At 41.0% G+C, this 24,198-nt stretch overlaps 1 long non-coding RNA gene across 1 annotated transcript in view; it reads left to right on the forward strand.

Annotated features, from left to right (window-relative positions):
* Positions 1-10,964: 10,964 nt before the first annotated feature.
* Positions 10,965-24,198, forward strand: part of LOC130856102 (uncharacterized) — an 87,045-nt gene continuing 73,811 nt past the window's right edge. The window contains exon 1 of the long non-coding RNA XR_009054435.1: positions 10,965-11,012. This is a non-coding gene — a long non-coding RNA (uncharacterized LOC130856102). The remainder of the gene's footprint in view (positions 11,013-24,198) is intronic.

The following is a 24,198-nucleotide window of genomic DNA, read 5'->3' on the forward strand; positions in this document are numbered from 1 at the left end:
CTCGAGGGCAGGCACAGGTGGCCCCTCCCCAGGCGTCTTCCTGCTTTACTTTTGGTACGGATTTCTTCTCTTTCCCTTGCCAAGGAACTCTCCCTGCATTCCTGATACAGGAAGTTCATTATCATGAGGTCCATTGGTTCTCGTGGTTTCTACTCCAACTCTGGTCACGCTGTGATTTTCAAACTTGAAGATTTCCTTTCTTTCCATCCTGGACATCACTCTGACTGCAATGAACACATAATTTTCTCCTGTTCACATTGACAAGTTAGGCATCGCTTCCCAAACTTTCCCGCAGAATCGCACACGAAGACAACGTTTGTAGACAAAGGGTTGGGGGGAGGCGCGGCTAACAGACAAGGCTGCTTACGGATGGAGCCCGGTCCAACTGCCCTGAGGAGCAAACATTGTCCAGGGCACATTTCTAACGAGGGCTGGGCAACTGCGTGCTTTGGGGCATGAATTCATTCATGAGGTAGATGTATCTGGTGGCTTTAGCAATACAGCGATGGACACAACTCATTTTCTGCCCTTGAGCAGCTGTATTACCTTAGTACGTGTGTTAATATGGAGTGTTTGAGGTGGCAAAGTACAGTACAAAGAAGCTGGTCTCCAAGAAACCTGTCAGTCTTGGGTTAAATTCTGGCTCCTCCACTTGTTAGCTATGTGAACTTGAGCAAAGTACTAACTTCTCTGATGGTTAGTTTCTTATGTAGTAAAACGGAGGTCATAAATATCCTTGCAGGCTTGCTGGTAGGGAAGAGGCTGAGTTTGCTGAGAAATATCAGTGTTCGTCCCTATGTATAAATAGGGACATTTATCTGCAAGCGGCCAGTTGACTACTTTCCAAAATGCCTGAACAGGTTCTGAATGACGTTTGCAAATTTCGTACTATCAGTAATGAGTATTAGAACATAAACGATATATCACCTCTGACTCCAGTTTGGAGAAATATTTGTGATTACCAACTAGGATCAATGCGTGTTCTCTTCACTGATGAATACTTACTCTGTCCTCACTACGTGTCAAGATAAAGTCCCCAACTTTGAGGATGTCATAGTCTGGATTACAGTAGGGGCTTAGAGACCACCTAGCCAGCTGAGCAAGAACTAGAACTCAGGGATCCCATTTTCCAGTTTTGTGATTCTCCCATCAAGTCATGGTGTTATGCTATAAGTTACAGGTGAGACAAAGATAAATAGGATGTGTCCTTGCACTTCTGCACTATGACCACCTGACTAAATTAAGATATTTAAGCAACTTTACTTTGATGAACTAACTCAGCAGCACTAATTTCTCTAGTAACAGGGAGGGTATTTTTGGAAGGCACATCTCAAGTTAAAATGAAAAATATTATGGATTCGGAATTATCCTAAATATTTCTCTGAATTTAAAAGAAAGATCTGACTTCCAGTTACAAATGGCCGGATATCTCTCCAAGGGCTTGATATTCTTACTGTCCATCTGTTTCTCTATCTCTCTGCACACGCAGACATAAACACAGATGCACTTGAGCTACTGCTAAAGGTCACATACAAAAAGTTTGCAGTAAGAAAAGAAAAAGTAGGTAAAATACATGCATTTTGGTTTTTAGCTTACTATTTTGAAGGCTCATTCTTTAAAGGAAGGCCATCGCTCTGCCTATAATCCAAGTATTTGAGAGTTCTGTATTTTACTCAAGTTCTATGTTCAACAAATCCTCTTTATTTTCTGTTCAAGGCAGAGATTTTATTTACAATAACACTGAAGTCATACAGGACAAATAGAAAAATCAGTCTTTAACTTACAAATTGTTCTTTTCTTGTTACCAATATTAATTGGCATTCGGTCTTCATATATGAAAACTTCGGACTTTGTATTTTCACAGTCAAATAATTAAGTTGAATATAAGATAACTTCTCTGAGAGAAAATAAGTGAGTTTTTGTTTCTTATACTCACAGATGAAGTAAAGTAGCAGAGACAGGAAGCTTTAGGTCTAATTTTTCTCACAAATTGATGAAGGCTCAAGTGAGATAATTCCTGATTTATAGCAGAAGAACTAAAGTTTACATAGGAAAAAATGTCTTGGTTTTTTTTTCCCTTAAAATGTGGACAAGATAATGAAATGTGTTAGTACGTAAAACACGTAAAACAATGTCCAACAGATAAGTGTTTAATAAACGTTAGCTATTATTATTATGAGGCAGTACTTTCAAAAGCACATATCTGTATACAAATAAAAGATACTATGGAAAATTGCTCTTGAGGAAATCTTGTAGATTTCATAATATTTTATATCACACATCTTTCAAGGATTTTATAATGTGAAACAACATTCTGACCATGTTTGAAAAACACATATCTAGTTTCTTAGTTGGTTTCTAAGGACCAACGTCACTTTTCTGATCATCAAATTAGAAATTGTATAAGAAATAGAGTGGAAACAAACAGCTGATGATATCACGGATGATATTACCGTCTCAAAAGCACAGGAGTGGAAAACTACAACAATTGGAAGTCAGCTTGGTTTGCTAAGACTCCTCTTGGTTTCTTTTCATCACCCACTATGTCCCCCTTGTGTTAACCAGAGATCAAGTGTACTGATTAAAGGAAGCAGTTTTTTTGACCCATATTCCAGTTTGGAACCATAAAAGTAAAAAATCCAAACCAGAGAAATTTCAATTACATTTGTTCTCAAGTGCGTATTTCCTATATGCCATAAAGCAGAATTATTAGATTTAAAAAATTTTCAGAAGGTTGAGGCAGAGTAGTATCTTGTGGTGTGTATGTGTATTGGTGGAGTGGATGGGTGACGGAGTATGGAAAAGGCTAGAACGAATGGATTTTAGACAAAACAACAGGGCTGTATTCCTAGGGCTGATGGGCATCTGACAGATTGGTAAATATCATTGTGCTGAAATATTTTCAAACAAGGCATTTGTGGAAAAGAAAATGCAATAATTCCATCAAACAAATATCTATTTAATGTTTGGGAGCTTCTAATAAACTTCAGGCAATTGAAGGGATTTCTTGTTGGGGGGAAAGGGGTGGGTGGTTAGATAACAGCAGTCTGACCCAGCTGTTTAGCATAACTTTGATTTGCCGCAGTGGAAAGCACACTTGGTGGAAAGCCTAATGGGTATAAAATTCTCCTTTACCACCATTGTCGTCAGTCAATCACGTTATCTCATCAAAGGCAGGTTCTTCTCTTCCTTGTTTCTTGGTTGCTTCCAATCCCTTCCCTTATCTTTTCTTTCCTTTGGAGGACATCTCTTTGGATGTTAATGTAGCCAACAAAGGCACAGTGAGGGGGAGCTGGAAAGAGAAGAGGAAGAGAAAAATGGTGAGCCGGGGAGTTTCTAGAGCCCTGAGAAAAGCTTTGGGAGCAGCCTTGGCACACTTTTAAGAGTGGAACAAGCACTGTGATCACATCTGTACCACTGAGATCCGCGCCGCCTCAGAGACAGTGAGTTCTGCATAGATATTTATTGATAGATTAAGCAAGGAGTCATGATTGCCCAAGCCGGTAGTGTGAATAAAAATGAAACTTTTGGGGGATTTCTGCAACGCATGGCAAGTTGACCTTGCAAGACCTCAAGGAGTCATATTGTAGGATTTTACAGAGTGAAGTAAGACATCGAGGCTATATGCAGGAAACAGCGTTTATTTATGCCGGCATAGGCCCAGCGGTATTCCTATCCAGGGCTAGGCTGAGCCCTGAACAAAGCGGGGCCATTTCTTTTACACTTTTTGTTAACTTTCTATACATTAGGCTTTCTTTGGCCCCCAAATAAGGTAACACGGAAGGTAGCATGTGACTTCATTGGATACTCTTCTCTCATGGCCTCTGGGGCAGCTTTAGAGTTACAAGGGCTACACAGTAGCAGAGATATGCAGAAAACATGCAAGAGGAGTTGCCGGAGTTCGCAGGCACAAATAGAGAACAACTGGACCCAGCTTTGTTTCTCTCTGGTTGAGTTATGGCCTCTGGGTCCTAAAGCTCCTGGAGTTCCCACTAGAATATCACCCTAAGTTTTTTTTGGTTTGTTTTTGGTTTTGTTTTGTTTTGTTTTGCTTTGCTTTAGATTGTTTTTATCTTATTTTTATTTTTAAAAATTTTTATTGGAGTGTAGTTGACTTGCAATGTTGTGTTAGTTTCCAGTGTACAGCAAAGTGAATCAGTTATACCATACATACATATACACATCCGTTCTTTTTCAGATTTTTTCACTCTAAGATTTTATCTTTTGATTCTAGCTGTAAGGCAACACTCCCTGAAATCCTTTTCCTGTGTTGGGGGTCAGAAAATGACTTCTGGTTTTAGTTCAACCATGAAGTGGCCATGGTAGCTTGACAAGCCTCTCTGCTTCCTCCATATAAAAAAAGGAGCTTCGATTCTCTTCCAGCTCTCACATTCTGTGTGACTCTGTGAACTCTGAGTTCCACCACCCTTGCCTGATGGAAGGAGAGTCATGGGAACAGAAGACGCCTCCTTCCTGATGCTCCAGGGCAGTCATTCTAGCTGGAGTTGGACACTGAGTACTAACCACAGGGAGTAGGTTCTCTCTTTGATAAATGCACCTCGGTCCCTGACTCGGGACAACCTCACAAATCTCTTCCCAATTATTTTAGAGCTTTGAGTGTCCCTGAATATATGTTACCTAGCTCTTGTCCTCATGTTTTATGCGGTATTGTGCACATTGTGAGAATAACAAATGGGGAAATACGTGCAGCGTATGGATAGGAAGTGGTTTCCTTAGCAACGATTGCAGTAAGAAAAATATATTAAAGGATGTGGGTTTTCCCCTACTTTCATTACCCCCAAATCTAGTCCCTAGCCTTTACTTAATCTTTTTTTTATTCTTAGATAAAACAGGCTCACACATTGCCATAAGAATCCTTTATAATTTGGGGGTAAACCAATATTCTACACGTGCACATAGGACAGAGAGGCCTTCACTGCTGTTTGGGGTGCTCTATTGAAAACACATGTGGATACCTATTTAGAAAACTAAATGACCTGTAAAAGTTGTTTTCCTTTCCTTTTCTTGGATTTCCATGCTCTTTATGCCTATTTCTTCTTAATGTTGTTTTAAAATGCAAACACCCACCACCATGGAAACCAACATGTGTAAATGTTGAGGCAAATCAGATGTTTACTTAAAGTCATTGGGACAAGGAGAGGACATAAGTCTTCTTGTCATTTTATAAAGTAATATTTAGCCCCTGGGCTGGGCTACCCTCTTTTATCTTTTTTTCAGATAAAGCCTCTGCAATATGTTTTAATCATTGGCAGCCTCTTGAAGTTTCTTCTACTTTAACTTTTTACTTTTCTGTGATGGAGTGGAGGCTTACCTCAACTTGCCAGAATTAGTCTACTAAGTCTTAATAAACACCCCACAAACATAATACCCTGGTATGCCTCAGCATTGCCTAAGCTTGGAACCTCTTAAAACTAATTTAGTAAGAAATCAGAAGCGTTCTCAAGAACATCCTGGTTGAAGTTTGATTCTGGAGACAAAGACTTCAGGATTGTCCTTCCTCTCTAGTTGCTTCAGGGATGGAAGCACTGTAGACAGAGAAGGTGATATTTCTGGTCTATTCTAGGCAGTTGGTCCACCAATTAGTATTGATCCTTTTCTTGATTTCTCTCCTCTGAACTGCATAAGAGACAGAAGCCATGAGATAATTTCAACATCATTTAATCAACCATTATTTTCTCTCTGGATGTCATCACTAATGAACCACACATGACCTCCTTGCTTTTAGATGAGGAAGCTTCCTGCTGTCATCCCAGGCCTCTGTGCAGAAGGGAAACACACTTGACCTCAACTGACCACATGCACAGTTTCTTTGTTCCAGGGAGCTGAGATATGTGATCCCCTTCCCCATTTCTAATCAGAGTGCTCTGTTTTTTCAACAACAGTGAAACAACAGATTGGTTACAAGCTAGAAAAAGAGAAACAAGTTGAAACTTGAATATGATTTTTCTGAGTTTCTGATGTGGCAGAGAAATGGATACAGTGAACCATCACCCCAATCCCAGACAGAAACCATGTGAAGAGATGCTTTCAACCATGGACTTTGGGCATAAGCACAGCGGGGGTCTCTGGTGCAAGGAGGCTGGGGTGGTGGAGGCCAGTGTTGCCTTGTGATGGGAGGCCATGGTTGGAAATAAGTGTGATCTCAAGACTGGCTTGAGGGTGCTGGCCGATCTTTTTCACCTGAAAGTTACCACTTGACCATGGTTTTCTGGTGTCTCTGAGAGCCTGTAAGGTCTATGGATTAGCACAAACAAGCATTTCTAGTGAAGCCCAGTAATCTTGACATCATAGAATTAGTGAGGCATGTACTGCAATGTGAGTTGGACAAAGACCATCCCAAGAGTGTGAAAGAGAAGAATCAACTGGTTTCTTCTTTCAGGTACGACCTGTTTCTGCATTTTCAAAATGTGCTTATTCAACCTCTTAAAAATAACCAATCAAGTTTTGTTGCTTTTTTTTTTTAAGGGACTCTGTTGGCTACAGTTCTTCTTTAATTCTGTCTCCCATTTGAGTTCTCCTGGCATCCCCACAAACCAACAGAAACTAGCAGGTCAGGAGGCTTGTGGTATATGTTTTAAGTAGCTATGTGAATTTTTAAGACCCTTTTAGAAAATAGGCAGCTTCTGCTGTCCACCTGTTCACTTCACAATTCCTTCCCCCTGTTTAATGTGTTACTGCCTTTCCTTGTTCCGCAACCCTTGGCATACAGTCTGACATGGAAATGCTTTGCATATTTATTCTGTCTCATTCTGTTTCTTCTGAGATTGGTAGCTAGTAGATGTTTCATTTCAGGCTATGCCTTAAGGGAAAAAGTCCATCCCTAGTTCCTTCTTTTCCTATTTATATCTTCTTTTGTCCCCAATATACTTTTCCCCCTAGTTCTTTTTCCTGAAGACTTCTAGGTATAAATCACCAGTCCCAAACTCTCTCCAAAGCTCCAGACTTCTAACAAGAAGAGATCTGGTTGTGCAGACATCCCTGAACCTTTCCTTTTGATATGTCCAAGAGGTTACCTGACACCTCCTCTTGGTTAGGCATTTCGAATTGAACCATGACCAATCCAAACAGAACTCTATTCCCACTGCTCCGTCCCTCCCCAAGCTGCTCCTCTGTCATTCGTTCCAGTAAGTGGCATCACCATCCACCTAGTTGCTCAGTCTGAAGTCACACCCCACCCCCACCTTTCACCCACCACCAGTTATCTCTACCTCCAGGATACATCAGAAATCCATTCACTTTTCACGACTTCGCCACCCTTGTCCACACCACTCTCTTTTATGGTGTGCATGGCTGCAATCATTTCCAAAGAGGTCTCCCTGTTTCTCCTCCTGTCCTTATTGTGGGACTTGCTCCATACAGCAGCCAGAATAATTTTCAAAAATGTAAATCAGGTTGCGTCATGCCCTTTCTTAACCACCCCTTGTGCTGTCCCATATGCTTGCTCCACCCATAAAACACTCTTCTTCTTCTTCGCATTGTCTATTACTTTTACTTCCACTGTAGTCCTGACCTGCTGAAGAGGTTAAGCCTCTTTACACTCTCTGGTTCCTTTTTCATAAGTAAAATGAGGGCAAGAATATTTACAGATCTGAGAATCCTTTAAAGTCTTTATTACTGTGCAGGTAGAAGGCTTGCTAGGTAACTCTTGTTTTTGAAACATGGAAGGTGGGAACTTTAGGGACCAGTGGTGTGGTTTGCTCTTATAATCTCACCAAGGATATTGGGGAGAGTTAAGAAAAATAGTGTGAACTTGGGGAGACAGAAATGGAGAATAAAATGGGAAAGTACAACATGGCACAGGGGTTAAAGAGATGGGCACACTGAATAATTTTTTCCTTTATAATTCATTTTATAGTAGAATTGTATAAATTGAATTGCTGTAGAAAAAGGAGTAATAAAATGACATTAATTAGCATCATACTAATAATTATACTATTTCTCCCTGAATTTATATAATCTTTCTGCAAAGAGCTAAAAATGGTTTAAAAAGCTCTAATAATATTATATTATTGGGTAACGTGTCTATAATAGACATTAATTGTATGGTATTAAACCAATCCACAGAGCTTTCTAAAGGTACAATAGGCTAATAAAACACCAGAAACCTAATTGCTACTCTAAGAATTTAGAATTAAAATTAGCTTAATGATAGGAAAATTTTTAATAGGAAAAAATATCCACAGAACACTCACTCTGATGTAGTTTTCCACTGTAAGGAAAATTAAAAAGATCAATAAAAGCAAAATAAGTACTCAGACTTTGTTACACAAATATCACTAAGTTTCTTCTTTTCCTATGCTATCTTATTGTGTGGTTTTTCAGAGCCTTTTATAAATCAGCCACTAGAGAGCAAACTTCTTCTTTCTATCAGGCTGTAGTTTTATTTAAAAAAAATACACACCACATATATTTTGGCACTCTTACAATAACATTATCTCAGACTGTAAAATCTGATCATATAGCTTCTGAATGCCTGGGGTGGTGGGCGTGGGGGATGGAAGTGGGGAATTTTAAGGCCTTTGTATTAAAAACATGAGAAGAACAAGATAAGATGTTGTAACCTGGAACTACCTACCTGGAGTGAAAATGAAACCTTCTGCTAATGGAGCATGAAGTCTTAGGTTTCATCCCATGTAATAAAATATGATAGGCATTGTTTGGTCTGACAGGCATCCTGGGCCTCTTTTCCAGGCGGGGAGTAGCCGGTGTGAGGTGGGGGTGGGGGTGGGGGTCTCTAGGGAGCTCAAAGAAATGATACTGTTTCCAGGTGAAAGGTGGATAAATTACATTGTCAGTTACCTCTACAGCCTTGAGTTCCAGAGGCTTGAGGCAGGCAAAGGAAAGCTGCCAGGTGAGGAAATGTCTCATCTATTGGATGAATTCCCACTCTTGACATTCCTTCCAAAGGTCAGTATGGTCCCCAAAGATCAATATGTAGGAGGATCAGCCCACTCAAAGGTGCCAGGGAACAGAAGAGGGAAGCAAGGAACAGTGGGGAATTTACTGCATGTAGAAACGCCGGCTTCTCAGGCCCCAAGAGGTATTTCTCAGCCAGCTTTTTGGCCCTGATTAAGCGATAAGAGTAAAACTGCTTTCTGTTAACAATTGGCCTTGTCTGCCTGACCCTAGGAACTCACAGCTGAACAAAGTCGTTGGAATCAAATTTCATCTCTGTTGTCTGGGCTTTGGGACAGTTGAGGCTTTATAGTCTAGAATCTGGACTTTTGGGGGTATTTTTACAAAATTATATTTAGTAACTATAGTTAGATTATAAAAGATATCCAAGAAGGGAGATTTCAAAACTTTCCAAGGAAACACTTTCTGGGGTTTATAGGTTATTCCAGTTAGGATATAAGTATATTTTTAGATCGAACTGACTCATGTGAAATGGTCAATATTTGAACAATTTGGCCTATACAACGGCAATTTCACAGGCTTTGACCTAATACTGTATTCTACGTGGCCTTCTGTGGCGAGGCCTCCATCCCACTGCTCTCCATTCAGTCAGGGATCATCCCACGTCCACCATGTGCTCAGCGAAGTCCCAGTGCGGCTCAACAAAGACCAGCAGGGAAGACTTCCCTTGCCAGGCACTGCCGTGAGCGCTGTCAGACACTAAGAGCAAGCAGACCAGTCATGTCTTTGCAGAGCTTCTGTTCTAGTGTGAGATGCTTTCACCTATCGCTCGCTCTAAGGAGAATGAGACCGTGCTGGGCTCTCCAGAGTTCAAGTGCTGTGGGGATAGGAATGGGGCTGAGATTTGGTCCTGACTGGGGGCCTCCAGGAAGATGTCACGGAGGTGGTGGCACTCCTGTTTGGGGGCTGATGCTTACCTGAAAGAGGTGGTTTTAACTGGGACTTGAAGGATGCCTCAAGATTGTTCTTAGAATTTCTCTCAGATATTTGCTGCTGTGATTGTTATTATTACCAGGTGGTAAAGTCTCTGTGGGGCAGGGGTCTGTCTGGACCCCCACGGAACCTGGCACAGAGCGGAGGCTCTGTTCTATGCTCCGGAGCTGGTGCATTGTAGTGGGTGAGAACACTTACCCGGGACCCAGACTGCCCTTAGTGGCTGTGTGACGTTGAGCAATTTAATCAACTTCTCTGTGCCTCAGTGTCCTCACCTGTAAAATGTGGGTGAATAATGTGGTCTCCTCTGGAATTTTGACACCACTGGGCATTTCCACGTGTCTGTGGGTAACCTAACAAAATTCTTCTCCCTGACACACTGAGCAAGCCCCAAGGCAAGAACTGCGGCGAGCTAGACTTGAGGAAGAAGCAGCCAGGCTGGTGGGTTGCCTCACTGAAGCCCCAGGGAATAGGGGGAGTCAGGGCAGAACATCTGTCTCATGAAATGTTCTCCTTTGGCCCAGTTCTGTGTACCAGTTCTTGTGTGTCTCTGTGTGTGTGTGTATTTGTAAACTTTAGGTTTACAAGCAAATAAATGAAATCCCAGAAGAGCTGTTTTTACCTAAATGTCTCTAAAACCCCAGGGTCCTGGTAGAATTTCTTTCATAGCCCTCAAACAGATGGTAACTCAGGGTGGCGGTAGGGTAGAGGGCAGCTGTGGTGGATTGACATTCCAGAGGCCACAGGCCAGTACTGTCACCTCCGAGGCCTCTGGGCTTCTGCTGGCTAGCAGAGGCGCCTGGCAGATCCTTACTCCGTGGAAGCAGCAGCCTCGTCTGGTACCACATGGGACCTGTTCTTGGACGTATTCAAGACAGCTCTTGGGAATGCCCAGAAATTTGGCGGGATGGAGTAGGGGTGGGGTGGGGTGGGAAGGCACGGGGCGGGGGGGGGGGGATGCGGGAATGGGAGCTCCTTGCAGGGAGAAGGGTTCTGTAATAGCTGTCAGGGTAAAAGTCAGCTGAAGGAAGGTTATGGCCCAATGTTGCCCAATTTGTATCTTTCAGGCTCCTGTGCTCTGCGCCACATCAGGTACATGTGAATCCCTGCTTGCAATTCAGCCACTTCCATTGTAACTCAAGGTCAGAAAAGTTTTTGAAAAGTTCTCCTCCTGCTTGAGAAAATCACATATCTTATTGTGTATAGTTACAAAAATATAGAGAGCTACAAAGTTAGATTAAAATTTCCCTTAGCTTATCATGCAGTGATAACTGCTTTTGATGTAAATGTATTTTGATGTATTTCCATCCAGATTTTACCCTGACGGAAGACATGCATATTTGGAATTTGCTAAATTTGGTGAATTTATTTAAATACTTATATATTGCTGTAAAAATTGTACCAATTTTTAGCCTCCCTTTTTCATTTACCATTATGTTTTGACTATTTTCCTACATTAACTATTATTGAAAATACTATTTAATAGATATTTCCTTATATAGGTTGCTGTAAATTTTAAAGGTCATTTTAATTTTTATTAAAGCATAATATGCAAATATTACATGCAAATAGTCTACAAAATGACACAGTGCTAAATGGTATAAAGAAAGAACAGTCCCTTCTCCACTCACCTTTATCTGCTCTGTCTCAAGAGGGACCATGTTCAATACTTAGATAGCAGCTTCTTTTGATATCTACCTCCATATTTAAAACCAATATTAATATCCTATTATTTCTTCATTTACCAAGTTTAGTGCATGTAGTGAGGACTTCTGCTTCCCTTTGCCCTCTCATTCTTGAATCTTCCTGATGTAAACATTTTCATTTTTAGCTAAATGATCACTATGTGTGTGTTGATCACTACTGACATAAGTAACATGCTATGATTATTTTTTTCTTGTGTATTTTTTTGTTTTTCCTTGGGTTTAATAATTGTCATTTTCCTTTGCTTAAATTTCTTTGGCATGGGCTATCTTCCTACCTTCCAATAGCTCTGTGAAATGGCTCTCTATACAATTTTCCACATGATCAAACTTGTTGTATAATTTATCAGTTCTATTTTATCCTGTAAAATTCCTTCCGAAGCCCTTTGACCTCCTGCTGCATTCTGGACTGCTTCTCCCTAGGCCAGCAGCCTCTAGATTTGTTAAGTGATGGACTGTTATCAATTTTTTAAAAAGCACATACCTCCAATATTTGTATTATTTATTTGTTTATAAAATATCTGTTTTTCTGCAATAGTGTGTACATTATGAAACATAAGTAAAAGTAGAAATTTTAAAAGACAAACATGAAAATAAGTAAAAAGAGAATATTGTTTCTTTCTTGTGCCCCAACGATCATCTTTTGCTCCCTTGGAGATGAGACCTGTGCTCTAGACTTACTCACAGTGATTGTCCTGGGACTCTTCTTTAATCTAGGGATTCCTTTCAGCTATTTCTTGTGTTGGACCTTGTCCAGTCCTCCCCTCCCGCACCCTCCTCCCCCTTGGCAACCACAAGCCTGTCCTCGAAGTCTGTGAATCTGTTTCTGTTTCATAGATAAGTTCATTTGTGTCATATTTTAGATTCCACATATAAGTGATATCATATAATACTTGTCTTTCTCTGTCTGACTTGCTTCACTGAGTATAAGAATCTCTAGGTCCATCCATGTTGCTACCAATGGCATTATTTCATTCCTTCATTGACTTTTTAATCTGCAGACTCCTCATGCCCAGTAGTCTTAAGAACTTTTCTTATATTATTTCCTTGATAATTTCCTACTGTTTTTTTCTCTCCTCTCCTATTAATCTGGACCTCTGGATTGATTCCCTAATTTTCTTATCTTTACTCTTTTAATACAGATCTCTGGGTTTTGTTATTATTGAACTCCCTGTTCTTTTCTAGATCCTATGTTCCAAACTTTTAATTGGATTTGTCATTTTTGCTGTCATTTCCCTTCTCTGAAGCTATTAATTGTAGTATCTTTGACATTTTCTTCTGCTTTCTGCATTGTCTCTGTGTTCCCCCTACCCTGCTGATTAATTTTGGTCTCTTGTATTGGAGGCTTTCCTCAATTGTCTGGTATAGCTTGTCTGTCCATTTGTGGTTAAGAATAGGGCACCAAAAAGCTGATTGGAACTCTGTGGATACGTGGGGCTGATGGACTGGTAGATGGTGCCGTGGGGCAATTGGTGGGCATAGAGACGTTTAATTGAGCTCCCAACGTGTTAGTATGCATGGTCTCTTCAGGTTCTTTTCCTCTAAGAATGGTATTACCATCTCCTGCCTTGGGGTATAATACTGGCTGCTTGAGCTCGAGAGTTGGCCGGGGGCAAGGCTGGAGTTTCAGTATCCAGAATGCAGGTTTTCACCTGGTCCCTCTGTTTTCACCTTAGTACTGCATCTCTACTGTCCTCTCTGCCTGTTTATTCTTGTCTAGAGAATTTCTAGTTCAAGCTCTCCAAATACTGTAGGGCAAAGATGCTTAAATTTCTCATTGTTGGCCACTGGGAGCCTCTTCAGGTCTACTCCTGAGTCCTTTTAACATTCTGCTAGTCTTTGGTAATATTCCTGCTATCTGTTATGACAAGGTGTTCCAACATGAAAGTCTCTCTTCTTGACCTGGAATTAAACGTTTTCTTCAAGGATTCTTGGTTCCTTTTCGTCAAAAATGGAATTTGGAGACCAAACCCTAGTGCTAGGATACTCATTGCTATTAAAAAAATCATTGCGGTAGGACTTTTCAATGGGCAGATCTAGGAAATATTTATTTTTTTAAGGTAAAATTAGGAGCTCATAGTGATATTTCCAATTCAAAATCAGGATGAGGCTTTTACTTAATATATCTTATTTTACATCTACACTTTTGCTCTTCTACACTGAGAATCCTGGCTCTCAATGTCACTGCAATGATAGAATCAGAATATCATAAAATTGCACATTTGTTTTTTCCCCACAGTACACACAGAGCAGTGTCAGAATATCAATACCAGCATCACTACCAACAGAATGATTACTGAAAATAGTTTACGATATTTTCTGTAGTTCCTTTTGTTTTTAGAGTCTTTTCTACTATGTGTGAACAGTCACATTATTGTGCTTTAAAGCCATTTGAATCGGTTGTTTCTGTATGGTTGTGTCACCAACCAAATACACATTGGGTTCGCTTTTTTAACTTCAAAAAGTACTGTTTTTTAAAAAATTTATTTTATTTTATTTTATTTATTTTGGCTGCGTTGGGTCTTTGTTGCTGCGCGCGGACTTTCTCTAATTGTGGTGAGTGGGGGCTACTCTTTGTTGCTGTGCTCGGGCTTCTCATTGAGGTGGCTTCTCTAGTTGTGGAGCACGGGCTCTAGGCTCACGGACTCAGTAGTTGTGGCACATGGGGTTAATTGCTCTGTAGCGTGTGGGATCTTCCCGGACCAGGGCTTGAACCCGTGTACCCTGCATTGGCAGGTGGATTCTTAATCACTGTGCTACCAGGGAAGCCCAAAAATGCTGTTTGTAAGTTAATTTTGTTTTATAATTTGTAAGATATATAAATGGTTCCAAAGTCCAATCGTACAAAACAAGATATATTCAAAGAACTTTAGCCTTTACTCCTGTTCTCTGAACCCCATTCCGTCTCTCTCTTTCATAAGTAACCATTTGTTTCTATTTTAGCATATATATGACTATATTTTAAAATATATATATTTAAAATCCATATATATGTAATATATGAATATATACGCGTGAATCTGTATCTTGGTGTGCATATGGACACACACACCCATATACACACAGTGGTTGATCTATACCCACAGGGTCTGCATCTGTAGAGTCAACCAGCCGTGGAGTGAAAATATTTGGAAAAAAAGAAAATTCTAGAAAGTTCCCAAAGCAAGACTTGAATTTGTACAACAACCCAGACCCTTGCCATCCTGTGCTTAAATGATATGACAGTTTTCTTCTCCCTTGACTTCCTTGTCTCCGACACATTTTATGTTCCAAAACTAGGTAGATAATCCTAAAATACTTATTTGACGCTGCTATTTCCTCATGAAAAAGTCTTTGGTAGATTCTTGATGTATAAAAAAATAAAATCCATATTTCTCAACCTGTTCAATGACCCCTCCCTACCACACCAGTCTTATTGCCGCCCTTCCGACTCATCTATGCAAGCTTTTGTTTTCGATTACAAATATCCTGCAAACACAGTTTTCATGTTTCCACCTCCGTGTCTTCATGTGAGCAATTTTATGTGTCTGAAATGCCCTTCTTTTCTTCTTTGTGCATCTAAATTACATAGATTTTCAAGACTGTGTTGGTCATCTTGCAGAAGCAGAACAGGGTGGACCCGTCATCCAATATTTAGTTCCCACCCAAAATACAGTTTGGATGCAAGACTGATGATGTCACGCATGCACCGAGAGGGTATATAAAGGTTTATGTTTATTACTCACTTACTGGAACCTTCTATGGAGAGCAAGACTGCCTCTGCTTTTACTGTGATTAGGGAGTGGGGGTGGATTAAGGGATCCCACGTGGGCCAGTTTTCGTGTGGTTTCAACTTACTGCCAGCACCAAAGGAGGGAGCCCTCGGGTTTCTTATCAGCTTGCCCAGATGTGGGGCAGAAGGGATCTGGGAGTGATGGGGCTTGTAAGCTCTCAGCTGTCACATGTCAAAGAGGGAGCCAGACTCTATTACAAAGACCCCACCCAAATCCCTCTGAGCTCCCCCGTCCTCAGTCCTCACTCTTCTTCTGAATTCCCAGCATTCAGCATTGCTGCCTCATACTGCTCTTATTTTTCCTGCTATTTGACTTATGGAAATAAACTTAATTATTTTAGAGTCATACCTCCTAGAAGCGAAACCAAGTTTTATACAGATCCTGAAGATTATACAGCTTTGGATGTGGCCCTTTTAATGAAAAAAGTGCAAAATAGGTACGAGGGCCTGGAAGGGGCTGTGCTTGACAGGGGCCCTGAAGCTTAAGCTTCATTGGCTGCATGGTAAATCTACCTCTGCATTCCTCTTACGCATTAAAAATATTACATCTTATAAATTTCACTTTTTGATTGGTTACAGTTCTATGAGTTTGTACACATGCATAGATTCTTCTTTTTAAATTTATTTCTTTATTTATTTATTTATTGGCTGTGTTGGGTCTTTGTTGCTGCTGTGTGGGCTTTCTCTAGTTGTGGTGAGTGGGGGCTACTCTTCGTTGCAGTGCATGGGCTTCTCATTGCGGTGGCTTCTCTTGTTGCGGAGCATGGGCTCTAGGCATGTGGGCTTCAGTAGTTGCGGCACATGGGCTCAACAGTTGTGACTCATGGGCTCTAGAGTGCAGGCTCTGTGGTTGTTGTGGCACATGGGCTTAGTTGCTCTGTGGCATGTGGGATCTTTCCAGACCAGGGCTCGAACCTGTGTCCCCTGCATTGGCAGGCAGATTCTTAACCACTGCGCCACCAGGGAAGCCCTGCTTAGATTCTTGTACCCACTGTGACAGGCAGGATACAGAGCAAGGCCAGCTTCTCAAGGAACCCCTTGTGCTGTACCTCCTTGTTCAGACTCTCCCTTGGCCCCTGTTGTCTATTTTGATTTTGCCGCTCTGATGCCTTGCAGGAGTTTGTTTTTGTTGATGATGATAGTGAGAAAAATAATTCTATTTTCATTCTATTTTCCAGCAGGAGTAGCTTATTAGTGCTGAACAGAGGCATTAAGCATATTCTCTGATAAGGATTCCATAGGAAGCCTTCTATTTGACTAAGTCAGAATTCACACATTTAAAAAATGACCATGTTTTGGTTTTAGACCCTCAGTGATGAAATTTGTGAAATTCAACTAGTTTTAGATCCCTCCCTTTGGTTGACATTTGACTCAATTAGCACAGCATAATGCCTTGAACATATAATAGAGGTTTAATAAATGCTTGGTGATTTAAATTAGTGGGCTAGCTGGCAGAATCAGAAGTTACTAAGGCTAAACTCCACGCAGCATTCTTTTAAAGTATACCTTTTCTTATCTTTGTGTGTGTGTGTACGTGTGTGTGTGTAAATACATTTTGACTTTGCAGACAGATGTATTTCCTCTTCTTTCAGAGTTCTAGAAACTAGATCAGGAATCACAGTACTGCAAATAAGATCCTTTAAGGTTTCTCAAACCTAGAGAAAGCTAGGCTTTTCAAATGAAGCAAGTTGAAAAGGGAGAAGAAAAAGTCTTTTGCTGAGGTATCAACTGAAATACTTAACTCCTTTGTAGCCTAAATGCCCCCGTGTCGCAAATGCTTCTGTACAGTACAGATCACATCAATTTCGCCCAAGCTCATCTGCAAGTGATGAATGCTTAACTTACTGTTTTGACAGAACCACAACTCCTGGAACCTAAATTTCCACTTAACCTGAAATGGGAAGTGGCTTTCCAACCTGTGAAGGAGGAAACAGAAAGCTCTTCTCCCTTCCTTAATGCCTGATGATGAATTGTTTTCAGATACTGCTGTGTAGCTGACCTTCAGCAGGAAATCGTGGTGCCTGGGTTTGCTCATTGCAGAGCAAAGAAGGGTCACACAACTGGGTGTCCCAGATAAAAGTCCAATTAGCCTCAAAACAGTTGCTCACAGAGTAAAGAGAAGCAGCAGAAGGCAAAGCTTTGGCTCCCGAGTGCATCTTCTTTCCCTGTGATTAATTGTATTAACCAAAGAGTGTTAATTCAGCCCAAGAGGAAGGTCAGGAGTTTGGTTCCCTTCTGTCTCCCTGCCATTCCCTGAATGTCTCCCCATCAGAGTTTTGTCAACAAAACCAGGTGGTTTGCTTGTTTAGCGGGACTCCAAACAGAAGCACTGCTGAGAATTTCAAGAAAAAGCAGTCTTAGCAGCATCTGGCAGCCAGCCAAGGAAGAGTTCTCTGGAGAACCCAAGACATTTTTATCCCCATTGCTAGGCCTGGGGATCTGAAATAGTGTGATCATTCCCGGAAGAAGAGCACAGGTTTACAAAATGCCATCTTGCGTAATCGTACCTTATTACGTTTTTAAAAGCTGGCTAACAGCTGCTTTATTCACCTTTCTGTGAAAGATTTATCTGCATAGACCAGGCTCGGCTGTGGATTATTTTCTATTGTGTCTAAAATGATAAGACTAGTTATTTCTTGTGTTCAACCCTTGTGGGGAATTAGGTGGCCATGCCTTTGCGTCTTTGGTTTCACTCTGCTTAATTCCCAGGCATTTACTGTCATCCAAATTGTATTTGATTAGCATAAGCTAGATTTCCCACAAGAGTTTTCTGCAGTCCAGTCCCACTTGGACACGGTAAGCCCCTCTTGTTCGTGCAGTATGTCATGCAAATAGATACCAAAGAGAGATGCATGCGATCCTTGGCGCTTGGCGATGACAGAAGAGTGAGGTTGCAGGATGCAGTTCAGAGACCAGTGCAGGAACAGTAAACATAGTGGCAGGAGAGACAACAGAGCCCTTCTGACTGATGTCCTTAAAATCCATGCTGTCAGCCCTCTGTTTAGGGACAAAAACTGATAGCAAGGGAGTTGTGATTTCTTTTTTTTAAAGAACAAAGTCTCTGTAAAATTCGATCAAGTAAAAGAAGACTTTATTGCAGCATTAAAGAGAGTCTCTGGGCTATCCAAGGACAGGAAGTTCGGAATGAAGGCAATTCTCTTTTGAGAGCTGCATGGTCTTTTTCTCTCGTGGTTTTTCCTGAGAGTAGCAGATTTTTCTGGAACTGTGAAAAAGCTTTGAGACTGAGGTTGAAGTTGGGACTACCAGCCCAGGCACTCTAGGAATGGCAGCCTCTGTTTGAAGCTTTTCAGACTACACAGCTAGCAGGGATCTGGACTGCAAGCCAGGTGAGGACTGGCTTAGGGCTGTGAACGTGGAACCACCCAGTCAGCATCAAGATCCAGAGAGACGTGATCCCTGCTGCCACCTTCTGTAGAATGGGGTTTATTTCTTACTCCTCTATATGTGCCCTGAAGGTGTGGCCCTCTGCGGTTCCAACATTATGTGAGGGGGTCTTCAAGTAGATTGCCCATCTTACCTGGGTCCTGGGCTCACTGCAAAGTTCAAATGCTCCAGGGTTTGGCAGAAACTTTCAGGGTGAAAACCAACTTTGCTATTCACTTACTAACCATGGTCCCTGCTCTGATTGAATTTTTGGGATCTACATAAAACTTTATTTTATTCCAGCTCACTTAGAGAAATTAAAAAAAAAAATTTAGCTCCTACTGCAGTTGTCCTAATCAGGGAGTTTGGGGGAAGATCAGAATTAATCTCACAATGTCTTTACTTCTCTATGAATATCTCTGTGTGTTCCTTTCTCTATGAGGCCAACTTGTTTTTAGTTTTCCAGAATTCCAACTTATTGTGGTTTGGACAACTAAGGCCTCTTTAGTTCTGGTACTGCTTTTGTTTCTGCCCTCACTGCTGTTTGCCTCTGTCACTCCAATTCCCAAATAAAAATGAACAAAGGAATCTAAATTTCAAGTTGAGCCATTCAGGTTCATAGGTTGTTGGTCACTGCTGTTGGGTCAGAGTCCACCCTGACTTCTGCCAGGTGTGGTCAGAGTGTGTGTGTGTGTGTGTGTGTGTGTGTGTGTGTTGTGGGGGTGGGGGAGCAGTGGTACGGCCTTGCGTTACGAAACATGGCCACCATTCCTTAACAGGGTTGTGGGCAGATGGTTTCCCATAGAAAAGGGTATGGGAAGGAATCATAAAACATCTTTAGTACAAAACCTATAAGGATAATACTCCCTCCTCCCCCTCCCCTGCCTTAAGAACAACAACAGAAAATAATTGGATGGGTCTAAGGCAGAGATGGCTTCTATCAAATCCATTCTTAAAGCGAGATGAATGTTCTTGCAAGGTGATAACATGACAGCCAAAGTGGAATCCTGCCTTAGGACTTAGTATTATGGCCCTTAAACCCAACTCTCCGTTTATGCCACCTGAAAGACCATGAAATTATTGCAGATACACATGAGAACCAAAATAGACGCACCAAGAGAAGTCGAGGAACTACATTAGCAACTTTTATTAAGTAGTCTTTTTAAAGTATGAACAAATGTCCAAGAGCTCATTTAAGATGCATATTTGTATTTCCACAGTAGTGCAATAATGAAATAAAATAAGGTACGGCATTCACCCCATGTCTCCCTCTTTACAGCTAAACTTGTTGAGAGAGTTGTCTACAGGCACTGCCTCCACTTTTCTACCTCCCGTTTTCTCCTCTGGTCACTGTAATTTGCACCACAATCCTTAGCAGAGCATGGCAACTTCATGGCAACAGGGACGCATCTGTTTTGTTCACTATTGTAGCTATTGTAGCTCCAGGGGTAACAACAATGCCTAACACGTAATAGGCTCTCAATGGGTATTTGCTTAAGAAACCATAACTGTAATGGAATATTAACCTCCCATTTAAATGAAGATGTTTATGGAGGGGTTTCAATAGTATTAGGAAAAGCTTTGATAAAAGCCTAAATAGGGACTTCCCTGGTGGTGCAGTGGTTAAGAATCTGCCTGCCGATGCAGAGGACATGGGTTCAATTCCTGGTCCAGGAAGATCCCACATGCCACGGAGCAACTAAGCCCGTGCGCCACAACTACTGAGCCTGCGCTCTAGATCCTGGGAGTCACAACTATTGAACCCATGTGCCACAACTACTGAAGCCTGCACACCTACAGCCTATGCTCTGCAACAAGAGAAGGCACTGCAATGAGAAGCCCACACACTGCAATGAAGAGTAGCCCGCGCTCTCTGCAACTAGAGAAAGCCCACACAGCAGCAACAAAGACCCAATGCAGCCAAGAAATAAATAAATTAATTAATTAAAAAAAAACCTAAATAGGAGAAAGGGTAGAAAATAAAATACTTCATGTGATCTCAGCTATTACAATGCATGGAAAAAAGACTGAGAGACTGGAAGGAAACATGCTGAAATAGTAACAGAAGGAGCAGGATTATAAATTATGACTACTTTCTTTTTGTCTGTTTTTTTTTACCCCATTCTGCCAGTCTTTAATAATGGTGGTTTATATCATTAAACAAAAATGAAATCCAAGCAACAACATAAAGGACATTGGTTAGTATTTCAATGTGCCTTACTTTCAGGCTCAAATAGCCAATATTACTGTACTTATTAGAGACAATGTACTGGGTAAGATCACATTTGATAAGAGCAGATTAATTGTTCAGATGATAATGGATTTATTGTTACCAATCATTGTAATTGTTTCAGTCTCATCTTCTAACCAGACAGCAACCACTTTACTATAAGGCAGTGGTCACAACAAAAAATGTTTATTTATTGAGTGGCGACTGTGTGTGGCACATACATTATCTTATTTAACCATCACACTAATCCTCTACGGAGAGTATGATTATTCCCAATGTTCAGATGAGAAAACTGAGGCATAGAGTGTGTATGGAACTGGCCCAGGATCACATTGCTAGTGAATGGTCCGGATCTAGTTCTTAACCAGAACTCTTGGGATCATGGGTTTTATCAGCCCCCTTCTGAGTAGTTTATCCTATGTACGGAAGCATGATGCCAAATTCCTACTGTTGCAGGAGTTTTTCAGGCTGCAGCATACATTGCTGTAGGTGTGTTATTTTCCCACTGTGGCTGGCAGAAGTGACAAAAGAGTTCATGGTTGGCTTGGATCAGGCTGGGTATTGGGCTAAAATCAGAAACACTTAGTGCAAATGATTTGAAGAGTTGTCATAGCTGAGGAAAGTATAAAAGCAAAAATATACTTTAAACATCTGCACTGCACACAGATAAATGAGAGCCACAGGAGCTGAGCTGGGCCAGGACACCACGTGTGGGCTGCTGGGGGCCCAGATGTGTGGGAGGGCACGTAGCACAGCCGCAACAGCCCTGACCCTTTGCCTCACAGTCTCTGGGCATGCCATTAAAAAAGAATAGAACTTTCCACCTTTTCTTTCTTTCTTCTTTTTTTTTTCAATTGGGAAAGTTACATGCATATGGTTAAAAAAAAAAAAAAGTGCAAGAGAAAATACAGTGAAACATCCCCCACCCACAACCCTCATTTCTTCTCCCCAGAGGCAACCATTGTTACCAATTTCTTAAGTGTTCTTGCAGAAGTATTTTATGCATAAAAGTATATACTCAGTAATTATATATATGCTTTTTGAAACGCACCGGCATGTTAGTTATCAAAGTACACCCACCTCCCATTTCTCCCCTTAATACATCTTGAAAGAGCTTCGGTATATAATTGTGCACAAGGCACTTGGCTAAGGGGAGAGTGGGAGCGGAGATTCAATCAACTGTGTTCTCTGGCAGGAGGCTGGGGCTGCCTGGAAGAGGAACCTGTTCTTCCTGAATTCACACACAGATACCATCTTGGGCTCTAGAATTTGTCTAGATCAGCACACATACATCTACTTCATTCTTTTTCAACACCGCAGAGAATTTTTTGTAGTGGGTGAAAAATAACTGGTTTCCAACCGGTGGACATGTGAGTTCTTTCTAATCCTTTGCTTTCAGAAAAAAATACTGTAACGAATTTCCTTTTCTAAACATTTTGTGCACCTGTGTGAGTACATCTGAGGGGTAAATTTGGGTCTGCCATTTTTGAGATTCTGAAACACTTGATCTCAAAGAAACAAAATACTTTGATTTGAAAAGACTTGAACTCCAGAGGTATTTCTTCTTTAATTTTTGTAAACAATATTTCAAATTCTCATCCATCATCAGCCTTGGTAATTGACTTCCAGCTGCCAGGGGAAGTGTTTGCTTTCTTCTCTTGGGTCCCAATCTTCCACAGCAGGTGCCTTTTCTCTCTTGAACCTGCCCTTATCACCCCCAGAATTGTCTCTGTCCACAGGGTCCTAGACTCCAGCAAGGCTCCCTCTTGTTCTTGGGGAGGTTCTTACTCCCTGAAGTTGGGAAGAATCAGAAATTTTCACCAGATTTTCATGGAAGGGTGTGGTTTATTCCCACACTTCTGAAGGCCTCCGTTTTCCTGCTATTAAATGTCAATAAATCTTCTCACTCTTCAAAGTACAGACAGTGTAAGGCTGAAGTAAAGGGATTTACATGACAGAATTTTTACTCTTAGAGGCAGTGTGGTGTAGTAAACAGAACAGGGCTTTTACAATCACAGAATGGGGACTAGAATCCTAGATCGCCCTGCTTGATGCTGGTTGTGTAAGGCCATTTGCATGTAGCTGGCAATCAGTAACTGCAATGAATAATGGTGATGAGGGTGACGGGAGTCGGGTACTCTTCGTGAATGAATAAGGAAACAGATCTGTCTGGAGCACTATGCTGGGTGTCCTATAGATGTTAACTGATGTTCACTCCATATAGTGAGCATCATACCTTCATTGTAAACACAAGGCCAGTTTGGGATTAACATATACACGCAACAAGGACCTACTGTATAGCACAGGGAACTCTACTCAATATTTTGTAATAACCTGTAAGGAAAAAGAATCTGAAAAAAAAAATAGATATATACGTATGTGTAGCTGAATCACTTTGCTGTACACCTGAAATTAACACAACATTGTAAATCAACTGTATTTCAATTAAAAAAAAAAAAAAAGACAAGGCCAGAGAGGCGAAAAACTTGTTCAAGAATTCAAAGCTACTAAGGGGCAGGGCTAGTGTACAAACCACACTCTTCCTTGTCTGAGCTGGTATTCCTTTCTCGTTACGTATAATAAAACTTTTTTCTTTTTCAGGAAGTAAGCAATGTTTTAATGATATTCTGAGCCGTGAGTTATATAGGTTCATTCTTTCTGCTTTCCGAAGCCTATTTCTTTTCAACCTATTTGCATATAGCATTTGGATCTTAGGAGTAGCTTTGTTGAGCAATGGTACAAAAGATGCCTTGTTAGGAAGACAGGTTTACTAGCAGAGTTTGGGGATCTGAAGAATTAATAAAGAAGTCCTCGTGAAGGAACATTTGATCTGCAGTTCTGTAAAGATGTATTGTCAGAGTGGAGAAGTGCTTTGCTGATCTTCTTTGTAGACCTGAATATTTTACTGTTATGTATTTTTCTCGGTATATACTTCAGCCCTAAAGAAACTTTCCTATTTTCTTTATCCTCTGTATTCATCTTTCCGGAAACCTATGAAACACATCGGGTCCTTAATTCCTTTCTCCATTGCTAAGCTGGAATCTAGACAGCTTATTTCTCTTATCTCTTTCTAACTCCATGGTAGCAGATTTTCTTGTTTCTTATCTCTTTTTTTTGAGAAATATGACTTGTAGGGTACGTTTTGGGGTAGCAGAAAGGAAGATAAGGTAGCCCTGGGGGAAATGCAGCTGTGAAGCTTTGCCTTTTGGAAAGTGACCTGTGTGGGCAGCTGTACCCCT

The sequence above is a fragment of the Hippopotamus amphibius genome, chromosome 6 (genome assembly GCF_030028045.1).
Source record: "Hippopotamus amphibius kiboko isolate mHipAmp2 chromosome 6, mHipAmp2.hap2, whole genome shotgun sequence".
NCBI lineage: Eukaryota > Metazoa > Chordata > Mammalia > Artiodactyla > Hippopotamidae > Hippopotamus > Hippopotamus amphibius.